This window comes from Balaenoptera borealis (assembly GCF_965194805.1).
Source record: "Balaenoptera borealis genome assembly, chromosome: 2".
Lineage (NCBI taxonomy): Eukaryota > Metazoa > Chordata > Mammalia > Artiodactyla > Balaenopteridae > Balaenoptera > Balaenoptera borealis.
The window spans coordinates 59,803,125-59,821,518 of NC_138867.1; the positions used below are offsets into that span (position 1 = coordinate 59,803,125).

The 18,394-nt window shown below is 41.4% G+C and overlaps 1 long non-coding RNA gene across 1 annotated transcript; it reads left to right on the forward strand.

The window, feature by feature from the left end:
* The first annotated feature begins 368 nt into the window (after positions 1 to 368).
* Positions 369 to 16,084, forward strand: LOC309623799. The gene is made up of 2 exons (XR_014241654.1): positions 369 to 463; positions 6,833 to 16,084. It is a non-coding gene; the product is annotated as an uncharacterized lncRNA (long non-coding RNA).
* The last annotated feature ends 2,310 nt before the right edge of the window (positions 16,085 to 18,394 follow it).

Here is an 18,394-nt window from a genome sequence, read left to right on the forward strand (position 1 = left end):
AAAGGGTTAAACATGAACATTAGTGTGAATTATTCTATGAGCTTCATCTAGGGGGACAAAGGGTGATAGAGGCTTATTTGATGTATATAAAGTAACTAACTTTTAGAGGGTTTATTCTGTGCCAGGACTGTATTCCACACTCTGTATTTACTCATTTAATTGTCACAGAGCAGCTGTGTTTTTCTGATGAGGAAACTGTGACTGGGAGAAGTTAAGCAATTCACCCACGTTCACATAACCAGGCTACAAAACCAGGCAGTGTAGGGCTGCAGCCGGTACCTTTACCCATGAGGCTAACTGCTGCCCTATTGTGTCTTATGTCTGCTTGGGCACCGGTTGGGCTCCGTCCTTTGTCCCGAGTACAGCCTGCTAGGGTAAGCTGGTCCCTGGAGCTCTGTGAAAGCCTCGGAATGTAGGATGTGAGGTCTGTGCCATGTATCATGACTCATCCGGAAGCTGCAAGGTGAGCTGAGCAGTCACTGGAATGCTTACCTCCACTCTCCCTCCCCTGGGATTTATGGCTCGGCCAGGTGTGGAGGAGAGAGAGGCCGCTCCACTCGTTCCTCCACAGCCCGTCCGCTCCTCCACAGCCTTTCCCTGGTGCAGGTCTAGGCTTTGCCAGGGGAAGCCAGGAGAGGCGGTCCCAGTCCTGCCAGCTCACTCTTTTTTGTCTCTTCGGTGGACTTAGGGGCACGAGGAACTGGTGAAGGCTGGAGGGTATGCGATGTCCCTTAGGAATAGAAAATTGTTTTTGGTAGGGTCCAGCCTGGGACCCCAGTCCCTTTGAGTAAGTGTCAACGGGCTCCCAGCTCCAAAACAATTCTGCTTTAAAGCCCCATATCTGGCAATTAAAACCCAAGATACAGTTGAAAAGAAAAGGAAAAAAGGCTTTCCTTTGTAGAAGCACCAAATTATCCCATTGCTAGTAGCCTCTAAGGCATAGAGTGAAAGCAGAGTGTCGTTAAAAAGTGGCCCAGCACAGTGTCTATCCAGTTAGCAGACACTTAGCTGGCTTAGAGCCGGGCTCCTTTGTCGAGGGAAGCCCTGTGGTTGGCACGATGCAGGTGCCCTCAGCGGTCCTCATGTGTTTGTGTGGCTGGGCTGGGAATTTACTCCCCTACCCCTTATCTGTAGCGGGATGACTGCCAGAAGGTAGGGTTACGGAGCCAGACAGAAGGCGAGAGGGCTGTCTCTTCTCTGCCGGGTGGTCTCTTTGTTCCTATCTTCCTAGAAAAGATGATTAGATACAGCTCCGGGTTAGGAAAGAACCTTGAGATCACATAGACCCACCCGCATTGCTGCTTTGCAGATAAGAAAACTGAACCTTGCAGTGGTAAAATGACATGCCCAAGGTCAGTTTACTGTCAGAGATTATGATCATAGATGTCATCCAGAGAAAATCCCAATTCTTGTCCCAAGCTACAAAGTGGAACCAGTTTGTAAGGTAACTTTCTTAAAGGTCTTCAGTGCTATTTCTTGGTAAAAAGCCTCCATTTTTGTGGTTCACGCATGGAGCCCTCGGTGCAGGGGAAACTGAGGCAGAGGAAAGTGTTTTTATTATTATTTATATTGAGGACTCTGCTAACTGTCTAAAGGATTTGTGGTGGCTTGTAATGAAAGGGAGGCATCTAATAAAGCTGTTAAAATTAAAACGCATTTTATGTAGAAGGACAGTAAATAACCATATTAAACTTCTAAGTTAAAGGCAGCCAAGGGGAACAGTATGAGTAACAGCTCTCATCATCTGTTGAAATGTATTAATTCTTCAGGTACAACATTCTTAAAGAAAATTTAGATGGTTACCTTACCATTCCTCACCCATTGCAGAGTTTTTTGTTTTCTTTTGTTTTGAATCCACTTAGGGAAGGGCTCTGGGGCCAGCAATGATGCTCTGATCCTTACTGGCATGAATGGATAGTGTTCAAGAGGGGGTGCCCGAAGGCATTACTACCATGCTTCGCCATTATTCTGAGGCACTGTTTTCACGGTGCACTATTTTGACCCCCCTATAGCTTTTATCTGGGAGCATATATTGTCACCTAATAACTTAGTTTGTCTTTTTAGAGACTGTCAGGGTCTTTACCTCTAAATACAAGGACACATCTGGGCACACCAAAGGCAGAACTTCCAGCAGGGAGATCTCATCAGAAGCCATTTATCTGAATTCCAACAGCATATATTGAGTACCTACTGCATGTCCCACTCCTGTTGAGGAGCAAGGGATAAGATGTGAGCTGGACCGGATCGATAGATAGATGTGGGTCTGGTGACTTATAATACAATATAATGACAAAATATGGTGTGATATAATGGAACAGTGTCCAGAAAGGCATGTTTTAGGAACACAATAGAATAACAGATTCTACCCAGGGGCGTGGGAAGAGTCTTCCCAGGGAAGGTAACATTTTTTTCATTCTTTCAACAAATAGTTAATGAACGTCTGTTTTCTTCCTGAGGTTGTGTTGGGTGCTGGGATGATCAAAACAGTCTTGGTCGCCTATCTATAGAGGGAGAAGGGGACTCCTAGAGTATATTCTAGAAAAAAGGAACCCTATGAACAAGTATGGAAAGGGCATGGAAGTTAAAGGGTGACCAGGTAATGTGAGGGGCATGAAGGAACTTGAACTTAATCCTATAGGCAATGGTGAGGCAGGGAAGGATTTAAGGAGGAAAGTGGAATGATCTGATTTGTGCTTTCGAAGTTAGTCACAAAGATTTCATTATTTAAAAAACAAAACCATGAAAGTACTAGAAAAAGACACAGGTAAATATTTATATAATTTTAACTTGGGGGAAAGCTTTGTCAGTGTATGACATGGAAAAGTTAAAACCATACAGAAAAAGATTTGAATAGGTAAAGATTTAAAAGTTGTATACCACCAAATCACTATTAAAAGGACAAAAGTTAAAAAAAAAAAGAACTTTAAAAAAGTTAAAAAGGACAAGCTCAGGAGAATTTAATAGCCTTAATAGCCTGAATATACAAATGGCTCTTACACAATAAGTAAGACAAAGAACACCTCCTAGAAAATGGGCAAGAGAAGAAATTCAAATGTCCAATAAAACAGATAAAAAATATTCAAGTGCACTAGCAACCAAAACATATTTGATGCCCTTTTTCATTTATCAGATTGACCAAAGTTTTTTTAAGAAGGTAGTGCCCAGTGTTAGTCAAAGGACTAGAGAAACAGGCACTTTAAAGTACTAGTGGCTTTCAGGTGGTTTGGAAGAGCAATTTGCAATATGTGTTACAATGAATGGATACACTGACTCAGCAAATTTACTTTTAGAAACACATCTTAAGTAAATAGATTCATTCACAAAAATCTTTGTTCCAAATGATTCATTCCAATGTCGCTTATAATAGTAAAAACAAAACAAAACCTAACACAAACAGTGACCAAAAAAACCCCGCAAGGAAACAATGTAAATGTTCCACCTTAAAATAAAGGATTGGTAAAAAATTCAATTGCCCAGACCTGTGCCATGTGACCAAGGGAAAAGATATGGTTCTATATTCACTGTCAGTGAAATTTGCCCACAATAGATCACTAAAGAAGAATTGAAGATTATGGAGAACTATCATAGCAGGAGCTCATTTTTGTAAATATATATTTTATATACATGTACACAAGAAAAATCTGGGGAAAAAGACAACAAAATATTGAATGTTATTTATGATCATAGTTGTTATTTTTTTCATCATGCCCATCTTTATTTTCTCATTGTGCCTTAGGAAACATGAGTTAATAAAAGAAATAAATCAGCTACTGTAACAAAGTAAGACAACTCAGGTGCAAAAGCCTGATGGCTTTGAGGAGGCCTTTGCCATAATCCAAGTAAGAAAATGAGAAAGGTCTGTGCTGGGCTCCAGCGGTTTCCAGACCCTGGCAGTACTTCAGAATCACCTAGGGAGGTATTAAAAAATACTAATTCCAAGGCACAACACAGACTAATTAATTTAGAGTTTCTGGCATGGGGTATGTTTTAACCTCTGCTCCCCTAACCCCCTGACCCCTTCCAAGTGACTACAATGTGTGGCCGGAAATAAGACCACCACTCTCTAGGGCAGTGGCAGTTGGAAAGGAAAGAAGGATTTGATGTTTCGTGGGTGGGATCTCTGAACAGGATATTAATCGAAAGACACCCACGAAGCTAGCTTTAGTGGGTTTCCTTTCATGCCATGTAGCTTTCAAGGTCAAGTGTATTGCTGAGGAATGCAGAGGCACTGAAAAAGTCCTCTGTTGATCTCTCCAGGCTAAGCTGCCGCTGGCATTGCAGATCGAAGGCTGCATCCAGTTTGGCACACGTGGGGTGCACCGCTGCTGCAGGGGCAAGGCGCCCATCTTTCTGGGGCCTGCATGTGAGCAGTCAGAGCGCCGGAGTACTGGCAACACAGAGAGCTGCACCGTTCAGAGAGAGGATGACATTTCATACACATATGTGAATGCGACTGTTACTTACATGATGCTTTTTTTTTTAGGGGAGGTTTTGTTTTAAAGCTTGCTGGAGCTGGCGTTTCATTACTAATTGCAGTTTATGTAGGTGTTAGCTAACATTCCAATAACTGACTGTTTCCAGCAACACTACATGCAATAGCTTCCCTTAAGGTTTAAAAATTATGATTTGCTTTTAATTACTACCCTTCTGAATAGGCATTACTCAAACAGGAAGGAAAACTCCACATATTCTCACCAGTCTTTGATGTGAGAGGTTACTGAGGCAATTTGGAGAGATATCTTAAAAGGTGTCAGGTAAATACAGGGGAATTTTAATACATGACATGCATTGACATTTTTATTCTAGCTAGCAACAGAGAGACTTTTGTACAGCTGGGGAGGAATTATATCAGATTTTGGCTAAGGATACAGGATTTCTCACTTCTTATTGGATATAACTAACTAACTAAATAAATAAAGCCATTATAAACAGTATTGAAATATGACTCATGCCTTCCATAATTAAACACCCCTTCTAAAAATAAAAGTTACACAATCTGTCTTTCACTTTCTTTGACTTTCATTCCACCACTAGTGGGAGGCAATGAGCTCTGACTGGAGTCAAACTTGGAAGTGATTTTGACTTTGCAGGAAGCAACAGTGTTGAGGCAGAGAACTTGACTATATCTTCTCTCCCGCTTGGGGTCAGTGTTTCAGTAGATGACGGAGAGGCTGAGGAAATAGGACAGGAAATGGCAGTGCTTCCACCAAAGGTCAAAGGAGGATTAAGATAATGGCCTGCATCGCAGACCCAATGCTGACATCCCCCTTCAAAGTTCAGTCGTGTAAATACAGACTCAGAACCGCTCCCCCAAGGCACGACGAGGTCAGGAGCATTAGGGAGAGAGACGATGTGGGGAGTGGGAATGGGGGATTCATGGAGCAGCTCTGAAGTTCTCCTCCCAGGCAGTCTTTGACATCAAAGGGCATGTGTCTGCTTTGCATGGCAGGTGAAAGTGCTGTGCAGGTGACACCAGGCCTCTGGGAAGATTAGAATAGAAATCGCTGAGCTTCAAATCATTGATCTTTCTGCTTCACTAAAACTGGTCCTCTCCCCCTGGGGTGTCGGTCCCAGCTGGGACTGACCACAGAACCCTGAGGGCAGAGGCTCAAGTCCTAATATGCCCACAGAGTGACTTCATAAACTCTATCGACATCATGTCCATTTTAATTTTTAAAGATATAAATAAAAGTCAAACAACACTAAAAGGTATACAATAAGGAGTAAGTCTCCCTCTGTTCCCCTCCCTGTCCTCTAGACCCCCTTTCCCATGTCCCTTCCCTGGAGACAACCACTGTTTTTCATTTTTAGACATCCTACGAGCGATATTTTCCTCCTCGTCCTCCTGAGCCTCCTTCTTTGTCTTTTCCCTCCCTCCTCCCTCCCCATCCTCTCTCTCTTGCTCTCCCTGTATGTGTGTATATATATACACACACACATACATATATATACATACACGCATATACATACATACACACACATAAATATATGTGCACACTTTTTTTTACACAGGTGAAAGTTGACTTTACACACTGTTCTCTGTCTTGCTATGTTCCCTCATGCTCCCTTATGTTCACTTATCAATAGCTTCTGGAGATCATTCCACACAATTCCATATAGGACCTACTCATTCTGTGAATGTCTGCACATCACTCCACTGTAGAACTGGACTGTAATGTATTCAGCCAGATCCCTAACTGATAGACTTTAGATTATTTTTTTTCTTAACCTTTGTTAATGCTTCAACCAATGTCTTTGCACAGCTGCCTTTATGTGGGAACGTTTCTGAGGGATTAATTCTTGGACATAAAATTTCTGAATCAGAGTATATGCATTTAAAATTTTGGTTGATAGTGACACATTTTTACCCAAATACTGAACTAATTTGCACCTTATCAAGAATGTATGAGAGCTTGAAAATATTATGTTAAGTAAAAGAAGCAGGTAACCAAAAGGCCACATATTATATAAGTCCATTTATAGCGAAATGTCCAGAATAGGCAAATCCACAGAGATAGAAAGTGGATTGCTGGTTGCCAGGGGCTGGGGGGAGGGGACAATACGAAGTGACTGCTCATGGGTACAAGGTTTCTTGTTGGGCTGATGAAAATGTTCTGAATTTAGATAGTGGTGTTAGTTGCACAATATATTAAAATCCACTTAACTGTACCCTGTAAAAGAATGAATCTTATGTGAATTATATCTCAATAAAGCTGTTATTTTAAAGAAATGAATGAGGGCATCTGTTTCCCCCTCACCCTTGACAGTGTATGTTCAAATTTTTCCATCATCCTTCATTCTAATTATAACAGTTTTTCTCCATTCTTCCAAGGAGGTGGACCAAGCAGGAAATAAGTTGCAAGATCTAAAGGGCCAGCCGGGGATCTAAGGATTTGGGCTGTCAACTTTACAGTATAATGACAGCGGAAATGACCGAGATGGCAACAATCAAAATAACCAAGTTGTCAATAACTGTCAGTGAATTCAGCAGTCCTGTAAGAATGAGACTTAAAACAAAAATTCCAGAAAAGATGAAGGACACATTTCTCTCAGCCTAAACTGTTTTGAGATCTCCTTTTGTTTACTTAACTAAGGAGCTCCTGAATCTCTTAACCACATCTCCCGAATGCAAAACTTCATCCAACAACCCAACCTGTCTCCAGTAGAAAATATATTTGAAGCCCTATGGATGTAAGAAAAGGCTTCGAGGACGAATAAAAACTATTATTTTTGAACCCAATTCCAGAGCTACTGAAAGTCGGGCTGAAAAATTATCCATTGTCCATCTCTAACTGGTATTTTCATCAAGGTGGGGTTCCTTGGGATTCCATTTCACCCCTTTTCACCTCTCACCTCTAGCTTAACCCTACTAAATTCTTCTTTTTCTATGATGTCTTATATTTCAACCTGCTTGTGACCTGTGGGATTAAGAGCTAAACACTCTTTAACAGGAGTAATCCCCTAAGTGGACATGTTTCTGAGACTGTTAGGCATTTGATCACAAAGGAAAGAAGAGAGAGGTATGAAAGCAAAGAACATAGAGAGGTTGGAGATTTTCACCTTAGTAATAATTGATTGCAAAGGGACTCTCCAAGCCAATATCTGCATGAAAATAGGCCTGTTCCTAGTTCCTAAGAATAAGCTCATTGTCTCTCTTCCTTTGAGAGAAAATGTGCCCAAAGGCACTGAGCTCCAGGGAGGAAAGTCTTGATGCATTTGACATTTTCCAGTTTTTGATTCAGTTTCTGTGACTCTGATAATAAAAACAGCTAGCACCTGCAAAGAGAGCTTAATTAATACGTGGCAATCACGGGTGCAGGCACCTGACATTTATTGGTTCATTTCATCTTCATCAAACCCTATGAGGAAAGCATTCTTCGTACCACTGCTATGGACTGATTTGTGTGCCTCCCAAATTCATATCCTGAGGCCCCCCTAACCCCACAATGTCTTAGTATTTGGAGATGGAGCCTTCAGGAAGTAATGGGTTTCAGGAGGTCAGGAGGGTGGGGTCCTCATGATGGGATTAGTGTCCTTATAACAAGAGACACCAGAGAGCTTGCTTCCTCTCTGTTGCAGGTGAGAGCATGGCAGGTAGGTGGCCAACTGCAAGCTAGGAAAAGTGCTCTTGCCAGGGAAACAAATCAGCCACTACCTTGATCTTGGAGTTCTCAGCCTCCAGAATTGTGAGAAATAAACTCCCATCTAAACCACCTGGTCTGTGGTATTTCATTATGGCAGTCTGAGCTGACTAATACAACCACCATTTTACAGAAGAGGAAACTGAGACCCAGAGAGGTTAAGTAACTTGCCTACTAAGAACCAGAATGTGACAAAGGCAGGATTCAAACCCACTTAGTCTGGCTTCAGGGTCAGCGTTCTCCACTATGGTTGATTGCCTGTGATAAAGGCCATGATCTCCATGTGTTCTAGCCACCACTCTTTCTGCCATCTTGAGACTCCAATCACACCCTCCTTTAGACTGGAAAAAGATTGTGTTGTGCCTCCACTGAAGCCCTATTCACATTGTTTCAGACGCCTTGTCCTCTACCCACCTGGGAGTCCTGTAAGGCCTGGGACTTTTTTTCACTTTTTCATCCCCTAGTACAGTGCCTGGCTAGGTGTTTAATAAGTCTTTATTTGAGTGAATACGTGGATAATAAAGATGAAACTGCCTCACCTCAAGAAGTTTTACCAATAAGAAGAAATCACTGTGAGTTCTTTGGAAATAAGAACATTGTAGCATGGGAAGCTATTTTGGTAATAATGCAGCCAATTAACAGACCTGCTCAAGCAATTGCCCAAGCCCCAAGGTGAGAGATTTTGTGCTGCTCTGTGATAGTCCAAATGGACTTGGGATAAGGCCAAAGGGACACCAGTTTTCTAGTGTGCTCTTGGCTCCTTGCTCATAGCAGTTCTGTTGCAGGTTGGATTGCTGCAGAAGCAGCCCCAAGGTTGTATGTAGCGAGCTGGATATTTATTAAGGGGTGTCCTTGACTTCCACACCTGTGGTTGGGAGGAGCCTGCAGCAGGTGGGGATAGAGGAGGAAGATGTGATGCAGGGCCAGTGAGAGCCTTGGCCATCCCCACGGGGAGCTCTTGAGCTAGGGTGGCCTTCCAGGTTGTCCTGAGGTGAGCCAGATGGTCAGGTCTTCACACTCCATAATGACTAGGCTACTAGTTAGGGGCTTCCCGGGAAGGGGCATGATCTTGATGGAGGTGGCTCATTGCAGTGAGGCTTTCCCTGAAGGGGCCACCAGCTGAAGGCTGTCCACTGACAGATGCCCAGAAGCTGGGACAACAGGCCTTCTCTCACGGGGGGATCTGAGTGGTGTAGCCCGGGTACTCCTCAGGAACCGTACTTGAGAATGAGTGTTTTCGCAGCACAGGAGCCCAGCAGGCCGAGTTTTCTCCTTGTTACACAATGTTACTTTCATCTCTTGAGCCAGATTTCCTTTTATGATTCTTGGCAGACGCCCAAAGATCTATGTCTGTGGAGGATCTTTTTAAAAGGTTTCCTTGCAGATTATCTCTTGTCTGAGATTCCCTTTTAAGAACCCTCCGCCTCTGAGTCGACTTGGAATTTGTTGTCTCATCTTTCCTTGTATCTCAGAGGAAGGAAGTTCCCTTCTCCTTTGTCAGGTGATTTGCCCTCCTGTACCTTTGACCTGACCCTTCTTGACCTCCCACAGAGCCTTGTCCTCTCCATGATTCTCTCTCAAGCCTTCTCACTCTCTTTCCTCTCCTGCGCAGGGGAAGGCTCTAGAACATTATCATATAGGTGATGGGGTCTTAGTAGGGGAGTAACAAAATGACAATGGCATTTGGGGAGGAATGCTCTGGCAGCTGGGTTCCAGATGGGTCTGTGACTCTAGGCCTGGAAGCAGGGGACAAGAAGTGAGCTGCAGCTCAGCTAGCAAAATACAATTTAACACTTATGAGCAGGTTCTTCTAGGAAGGCCTAGCTAATGATTCTTTGTTGCTTCTTACTCTGTGCAGCCCATTAGGGTAGTATCTGTGGGGAGTCTCATGGTGAAGTGGCGGAATGTGGTCTGGGGAGTTGTTCAGGCCTGGATTTGACTCCTTGCTAGGTCACTTCTAGCTGTGTCACCCCCAGCAGTTCATTTACCTTCTCAGCCTCTGTTTCCTCATCAGGAACACGTGGTTTAATAAGGCCTCCCTTAAAAGGTTGCTGCGAGGGGGTCACTTGCTGGGATGACATAGATAAAGACCCTCGCGTGGTGTCCGGCACACAGTAAGCCCGGGTATACATCAACTGCCTCCCTGCTTTCAGGTGGTTCCATTAAGGCTGTTGATTCAGAGAAAACCCAGCTGGTCAGGAGCTGCCTCTCCTTTGGCTCTTTCTAACAAATGGGCCCAGTCACTTTCTGATTTTACATTGAAACCCAGTGTCCAAATCCCCAGCCTGCCTTTATTGGTGAGACAGCTCCTTCTTAATGGCAGTTGAGCAGTTGAGTTGGGTGAATGCAAGATTGAACAAATAAAAAACCCAGCAGGTAAGGAAAACTTAAGAAATGCTTTGCATGCCCTGAACTCAAATGGTTTGTGCTCTTCCACTCAAGGGTGACATGTTATTTCTGCTGTCACTACCGGACCGACTCTGACAAGATGGTTTCTTGGTGCTGAGAAGAGCCTAACAGGCTCTACCTGTCATTTGCCAACCTCCTAGAGCATACCAGTTTTAACCAATCGACTTTCTAAAAATTTGTCCCTGCCTTTGCAGTGTGCCTTAGAAGAGTTAAAATTCTTCTTATACTGTGAAACCTTGGAAATTCATCTTAAGTCAACAAGCAAAGAATTAGCTACAAGGAAGGGCAGAGCAAAAATCAACTTTATCATGCAGTTGTATCTTAGGTGAAGAATTGGCCAGGGCTTTTTCCTTGTTTCAGTCGAAACTTCAATAACAGCAACAGAGAGTTAGGGGACAGCTAGATTAATGCTTGTACAGGCAAAAGGAAATAGCCAATATGCTTCATCAGATTAATCAAATACATATCTGTAAGTGAATTTTGAACAATGACTTTGCTTTGAGAAAGTTGATTCTTGTTTTGGTTTGTTGTATGATTGCCTGATTTACTCTCTACCTTGTACGTCACCTGGTTTGCTCTGACAGTAACCTGACAGGAGGCAGAGAAAACGCCACAGGCCCAGGTGTCAGGCCTGGGACAGGACTCTGGCTTCGCTCCCTTGTGGTGGTGAAACCTGGGGCGAGTTACTCAGTCCTCTGGACTCCGTTTCTCCAAAAGTAAAATGGGATTTTAGTACTTATTTCTTTGGATTATAGTGTGTATAAAGTATCACAATGTATACAAACTGCCTGAAATGAAGTACGTATTAAAAATGCTGTAGGTCCTCTTTCCTTGCCTCCTAATTCCCAAGATATCCAGTGGTTTTTTGTTATGCGATATATGTCAGTTGCTACCATTTCCCTGTAAGTTACTACTTCCTGGTACAGAATAGTCCATGCTTAGCGCCGCAAGCAAGTCCAGATACAAAGAGAGAAAATTGCTGAGGCAGTTTAGTTCAAAGAGTTTGAAGCCAGGCTCTGCCACTTACCAAACTTGTGACCTTGGGCAATTTCCTTAAGCTCTCTGCGCCTCAGTTTCCTCATCTGTAAAATGTGGATAACAAAACCCACCTCCTAGCATTGCCCTGAGGATTAAGTGAGTTCATGTATTTGAAGCGATTAGCAGGGTGCCTGGCAACTGTAAGAGCTCTGTTAAGTGTTCGTTATTATTATTGCTGACTCTAGTAGACATGTTTGTGGCTGCCTGCTTATTCACAGCCCCCATCCTTGGGGACTGCCACCACCCACTACCCCTTCTGCCCCCAGTGATGTTTGTATTCCAAGTCACAGTTGTTTGGATCAGGAGTGGACGTCTTATGTGAGTTGTACAAATCAGAACCCTCTCCTTGGTTTGGGACCTGTGAGCAATTGAGCCAGTGAGCTGTGGGTTGCTGAGCTGAAAGGTTGTGTAGATTCAGGTCTGAGGCCATTATCTGAGCCCTGATAGGTAGACAGAAAAAGCTTTTCTGCTAAGAGAAGCAGAAAAGCGGGGGCAGACATGAGAGAAAATCAGAGAGGAGAAACTACATGGCCCATAAGAAATGGTGCAAAGTCTAAGAAAATGAGTTTTCGGGTTCCTGAGACCAGCCTATGCCGAGCACTCTGGGCTTGAATTCCTGAGAGCTCGATTCTTACACTAGGACCCTCCAATGCCAGCCCCTTCCTTGACTAGTTTAAGCAATCCTCTCTGTTCTGTGATGAAAACACTGAACTTCAGCAGAAAATGGTCTGCATCCGTGGTCTACAAATGTTTTTTGCTCACATTGTTGCGGAATTTTGAAAAACTATGTATCCCCACACATTTTCAAGTTGACATCTAAAATTTCTATTTTCAGTTTAAATATCATATATTATAGAATATGAATATGTGCATTGATTGCAAGCTATTACTCATCATATTTATATGCTGTGTTGTATTACTTGCGGCTAAGAAAGAAAAAATACTGTCAAGCTATGACCTACCATCATTGTAAGATGCACCCTAATTTCAGAGATATTAAAATGTGAAAAAAAATTGTGTCTCTTAGAATCTTGAAATGCAGTCATTCCCAAGGATATCATTGCCTTTCTTCTTTAAAAACCAGAGAAAGGCTTTTGGGAACATAGGCATGTTAGTCTCAGACCAGATTAATTTTAGGAAAAAGTACAGTCAGAAATTGAGGATCTGGGGGAAAAAAAAGTCTCAGAACTGTATGTGATCACATAGCCCTTGAAAAACATGTATCTGTATGAAAAAATCACTTGTTTACATGTTTGTTTATAAAAATAGTTTCTTCTTTGCTTTCTTTCTTTAAAAAATATTATTAAATATTATTAAAGCTATTAGAACAGCAGTAAAGGGAATTTTGAAAAAGAAAAAATTTACATTTTACTGGACAAAATACTGTCTACGCTCCCTACTAGACAGTGGTCTTAGTAAACCTGGAGATTCTCCTTTGCCATGTAACTTATTTACAGGTTCCAGGGATTATGGCATGGACATTTTGAGAAGCCATTATTCTGCCTACTATAGACCTTAAAATCAGTTCGAGTGCCACTATATTCCCCGTTTTCTTTCTGGAAAAAACAAGAGGACCATTTGGTGTTATTATCATTCCATGTTGTTTGCCTGCCAACAACACACTGGGCTCTCCACTGAAACATATTTCGGAACAGTCCTGTTCAATGTGCTTACAAACGTAATTATTGTTAACATTTTCAATTATTTAACATTTACTGAGCACCAACCATGCACTAAGCACTCTTCGAAACATACAATTAATCATGGTTGATGCCCAAAGGGCTTACAATTTAAAATTAGACAAGTCTCAAATCAGAGACATGCAAACATCTATATCTAGCAACGCTTCGTGAAAGAATTGACTGTCCCAGACAAGTCAGATGTAGTGCTTTGTGTTATGTATTCCCCAAACTCACCTTTACTCCCATGAGACCTAGAAATATACACTCTTCAGAAAACACACATTGAAACGTTAGGTAAGACGGGAAAACAATATTGTGTAAATGCCGCTTACAAGCACATTTTTAAAAGTTCGGGACATCTGCCTTGCCTTCTTATTTCAGATCTTATGACAAACAAGATTTTTTGTGTGTGTTCCACAATTAGTAAGCTTCAACTGTGAAAAGAAAATATCTCACAAAAGATGCACAGTATAAAATTTAATTGCTAACTGGAGAAAGAGATTTTCAGAAGATGCTGTTGAGAATGACAAGCCAAGTTCTTGGAGGCCCAGAATCATCTAGGAGACCATTTCACACTATAGCCTAAGAGCAAGCAGAAACCATTTTTACAGTTTAGACGATCGAACCAACCACTGTGTTAATGTCTTCTTACGGCAGGTGGCTGAAGTAGAAACTCCTTTTGCCTATAACTCCTTAAAATAAGAAAAGGGGGAACATTTCTGTAATGCCATGTGTCTGTGATCATTGGCTTTTCCCCAATGTTCCTCCAAGGTGTCAGGTACTGTGGAAGCATCAACCTACGGCTGCAAGGAAAGGAAAGTCATAATGTTCCCTAAAGAACAATGGCATGGCGCTCCCCTGTCCGGATGGTTGATGAGGGTCTGAGCGCACCTGGTTGACCTGGCTGATTGGCACTTTGTGCTCAAGCATGGGTGGAGGCTCCACCTGTTCTCACCACAGAGCATGGGGCTGCCATATTCAGGGGTCTCACCAGGGCATGCCAACAACATCTGGATGTACGGGACAGATTGTTACCTACATGAAAATAACTTAGTGTTCATCTGACCGTCTTCCCAGAATTGACTAGTAAATGAAAAGGCTGGAACATGGCCTTTTGTTTCTAGGTACCAGTGCTCTTGTTGGAAGGAGACACGACAGCCAGTTTTACCCTTTCTGCACTTTCCCCGCAGACTGAGCGTGGTATCTCCACCCATACCGAGTCAGTTTTCAAATTGCTTGAGGCTACCTCCCTCTGACTATACAGTGACACTGCCTGGGTTTAACTCTAGCTCCATCAAACTAGACTACATTCTCATACCATGTACAAAAATAAACTCCAAATGGATTAAAGACTTAAATGTAAGACCTGAAACCATAAAAATCCCAGAGGAAAACGTAGGCAGTATACTCTTTGACGTCAGTCTTAGCAATCTCTTTCTGGATCTGTCTCCTCAGGCAAGGGAAACAAAAGCAAAAGCAAACAGATGGGATTACATCAAACTAAAAAGCTTTTGCACAGTGAAGGAAACCATCAACCAAACAAAAAGGCAGCCTACTGAATGGGAGAAGATATTTGCAAATAATATATCCAGTAACAGGTTAATATCCAAAATATATGAAGAACTCATACAACTCAACCTCAAAAAAACAAACAACTAGATTTTAAAAATGGGCAGAGGCCCTGAATAGACAGTTTTCCAAAGAAGACATACAGGTAGCCAACAGACACAAAAAAAGATCCTCACCATCACTAATCATCAGGGAAATGCAAATCAAAACCACAATGAGATACCACCTCACACCTGTCAGAATGGCTATCATCAAATAGACAATAAATAACAAGTGTTGGTAAGGATGTGGAGAAAAGGAAACCCTGGTGCACGGTTGGTGGGAATGTAAATTGGTGCAGCCACTAGGGAAAACAGTATGGAGGTTCCCCCCAAATTAAAAATAGAACTACCATATGATCCAGCAATTCCACTTCTGGGTATTGAAGTGGAATATGCTTTTTGAAAACAAAAACACTAATTAGAAAATATATATGTGCACCCCTATGTTCACTGCAGCATTATTTGCTATAGCCAAGACATGGAAGCAGCCTTAGTGTCCATCGATAGGTGAATGAATAAAGAAGATGGTTATATATAATGGATTATTATTCAGCCAAAAAGAAAAAGAAAAAGAGATCTTGCCATTTGTGACAACGTGGATGGGTCTAGAGGGTATTATGCTAAGTGAAATAAGTCAGACAGAGAAAGACAGTCACTGTTTGATTTCACTTATATGTGGAATCTAAAAAACAAAAAAAACCAAAATGAAAACAGACTCGTAGATACATGGAACAAATGGGTGGTTGCCAGAGGGGTTGGTGTGGGGTAAATTAGGTGAAGGGGATTAAGAGGTACAAACTTCTGGTTATAAAATAAGCCTCAGGGATGTAATATACAGCATAAGTAATATAGTCAATAATATTGTCATAACTTTGTGTGGGGACAGATGGTTACCAGACTTATCATGATCATTTTGTAATGTATGCAAATATGAAGTTACTATGTAGTACACCTGAAACTAACATAATATTGTACAACTATATTTCAATTAAACAAATGTATATATACTGTATATTTGAACAGAAGGTATGCTCAGGTAGTCACTGAACATATTGTTTTGATCCTCTAAGGCAGCGCTATCTGATAGGAATGTAATTTGAGCTGCATATGCAATTTCAAATTTTCTGCTGGCCACATAAAAAAGGAAAAAGAAAAAAGTGAAATAAAATTTAATAAAACATTTTATTCAACTCAAAATTACAAATTAAAATAAAAGTAAAAATAAAATATCACCAAAGAAGACATACAGATGGCAGATCAGCAAATGAAAAGATACTCCACATTATATGTCATCAGGGCGCTACAAATTATAACAGTGAGATACTGCTACATACTTATTAAAATGTCTAAAATCCCAAACATTGACAACACCAGTGCTGGTGAGGATGCAAAACTCTCATTCATTGCTGGTGGGAATGCAAAATAGTACAGCCACTTTGGAAGGCAGTTGGGCAGTTTCTTACAAAATAAACATTTTCATACCATACAATCCAGTAACTGTGCTCTTCAGTATTTACCCAAATGAGTTGAAAACGTATGTCTACACAAAAACTTGCATATGAATGTTTACAGCATCTTTGTTCCTAACTGCTAAACTTGGAAGCAACTAAGATACTCTTCAATAGGTATGGATATACAAACTGTGGTACATCCATACAGTGGAATATTATTTAGTGATAAAAAGAAATGAGCTATCAGGCCACAAAAAAGAAAACCATGGAGGAACCTTAAATGCATATTGCCAAGTGAATGAAGCCAATTTGAAAGGCTGTGTCCTATATGATTCCAACTATATGACATTCTGCAAAAGGCAAAACTATGGATACAGCAAGAGGATCACAGACTCGGGAGGAGGGAGGGATGAATAGATGGAGAACAGAGGATTTTTAGAATAGTTTAACTGTTCTGTATGACCAGTGGATACACGTCATTACACATTTGCCAAAACCGATAGAATATCAAACTCAAAGAGTGAATCCTAATGTAAACTGTGGACTTTAGTTGATAACAATGTATCAATACTGGCTCATCAATTGTAAGAAATGTACTGCACTAAGGCAAGATGGTAATAGTAGGGGAAACTATGTCGGGGTCAGGGGGTGAGGGGATTAATGGGAACTCTGTAGTTTCCTCTCAAATTTCCTGTAAACCTAAAACTGCTCCAAAAAGTACATTACTTACAAAAAAAATCACCATTTCAACATGTCATTAATATAAAATTTTTCCAAGACATATTTTTGTACAAAGTTTTTGAAATCTTGTGTGTACATTTTATACTTACAGCCCATCTCAATTCATCCCAGCCACATTTTAAATGATCAGTAACCACATGTGACTAGTGGTTACTATATTGGACATTGGAAATCTCAAAGTTTTAGTTAGATTAGATTTTAGTTAGATTGGAGAATGCTGTATGTCACGCACAGTTCTCTAACAGCAAAACGTATCAATGTTGTTTCAGTAATCCCCTTGCCAACAGTTTTTAAAGAATAAAAGCAAACGCAAATCCAGTCTGACGACTTGCTCGATGGGGTGATTAAGACGTATGGGTGAGCATAAAGCAAGATTTCCTCCTACTATCAGTCTTCCAGTGACCTTCATTAAGGACAAAGAGCATTTTAATGGATGAAGCCTTCACCTTTAATAAGCCTTTACTCTGTTATTTCCTATGGAACCATTCATTAGATTTACAAAACAATGGTAGCTGGCTAATGACGGAGCCATGGTCAGAACCCCAGGGATAGCCTATGTCACCATTAGCGCCTCAAGGCAAAATGTCACTTGGTCCACCTCGTCCAATCCAGTCAAGAAGACTTTGACCTATAATTGCATGCAGAGTTCAAGAGCTCAAGAGGTTACAGATGGGGGTGAGCGGATCCATGATTTGCATCTTTGTGTCAGCTTGAGAAGAGGATGTATGAGAGCGTAAACAGAGATGGAGACAGGCAAGGGTGAGCATTTTGCTTCTGCTTCCAAATGATATTCCTGTTTATTAGTGACTGCTTTAGGGAAGGTGTGTTTGTTTGTTTACTGTGTCGACAAAAAAATTAATCAGTAGATCTAAGAAAGAAATGGAAAATTTTATTGGAGCCAAATTGAAGATTATAACCCAGAATAGCCTCTCAGATAGCTCCGAGAACTGTTCTGCTTGTTAGAGGTCAAAGCACAGTTATTTAAGATTTTGAGACAGACATTAAATGTACGTCATATGTACATTAAATGACATATTATTGACAGTTTACACAATCGAGGTTTACACATACAAAACTTGGGTCATCATGGTCCCATACAAGATTAAGCAGAAAGGTTATCTCCTAAGGAGTTATCTTGTTGATGCTAGGAGAATATTGCTCTTTATGGTTGAGCAGGTTTGAGCGGGGGCAGGGGAGGGGGGTTTGGTCTATGCATAATGCAGATACACAATGCACAGTAGAGAGGAGAGAGGAAGCCAAAGGGCAGAGAAAAATGTTTATGTTCAAATTTTCCTTGACTTGCCTTAGAGTATCAATTTTTC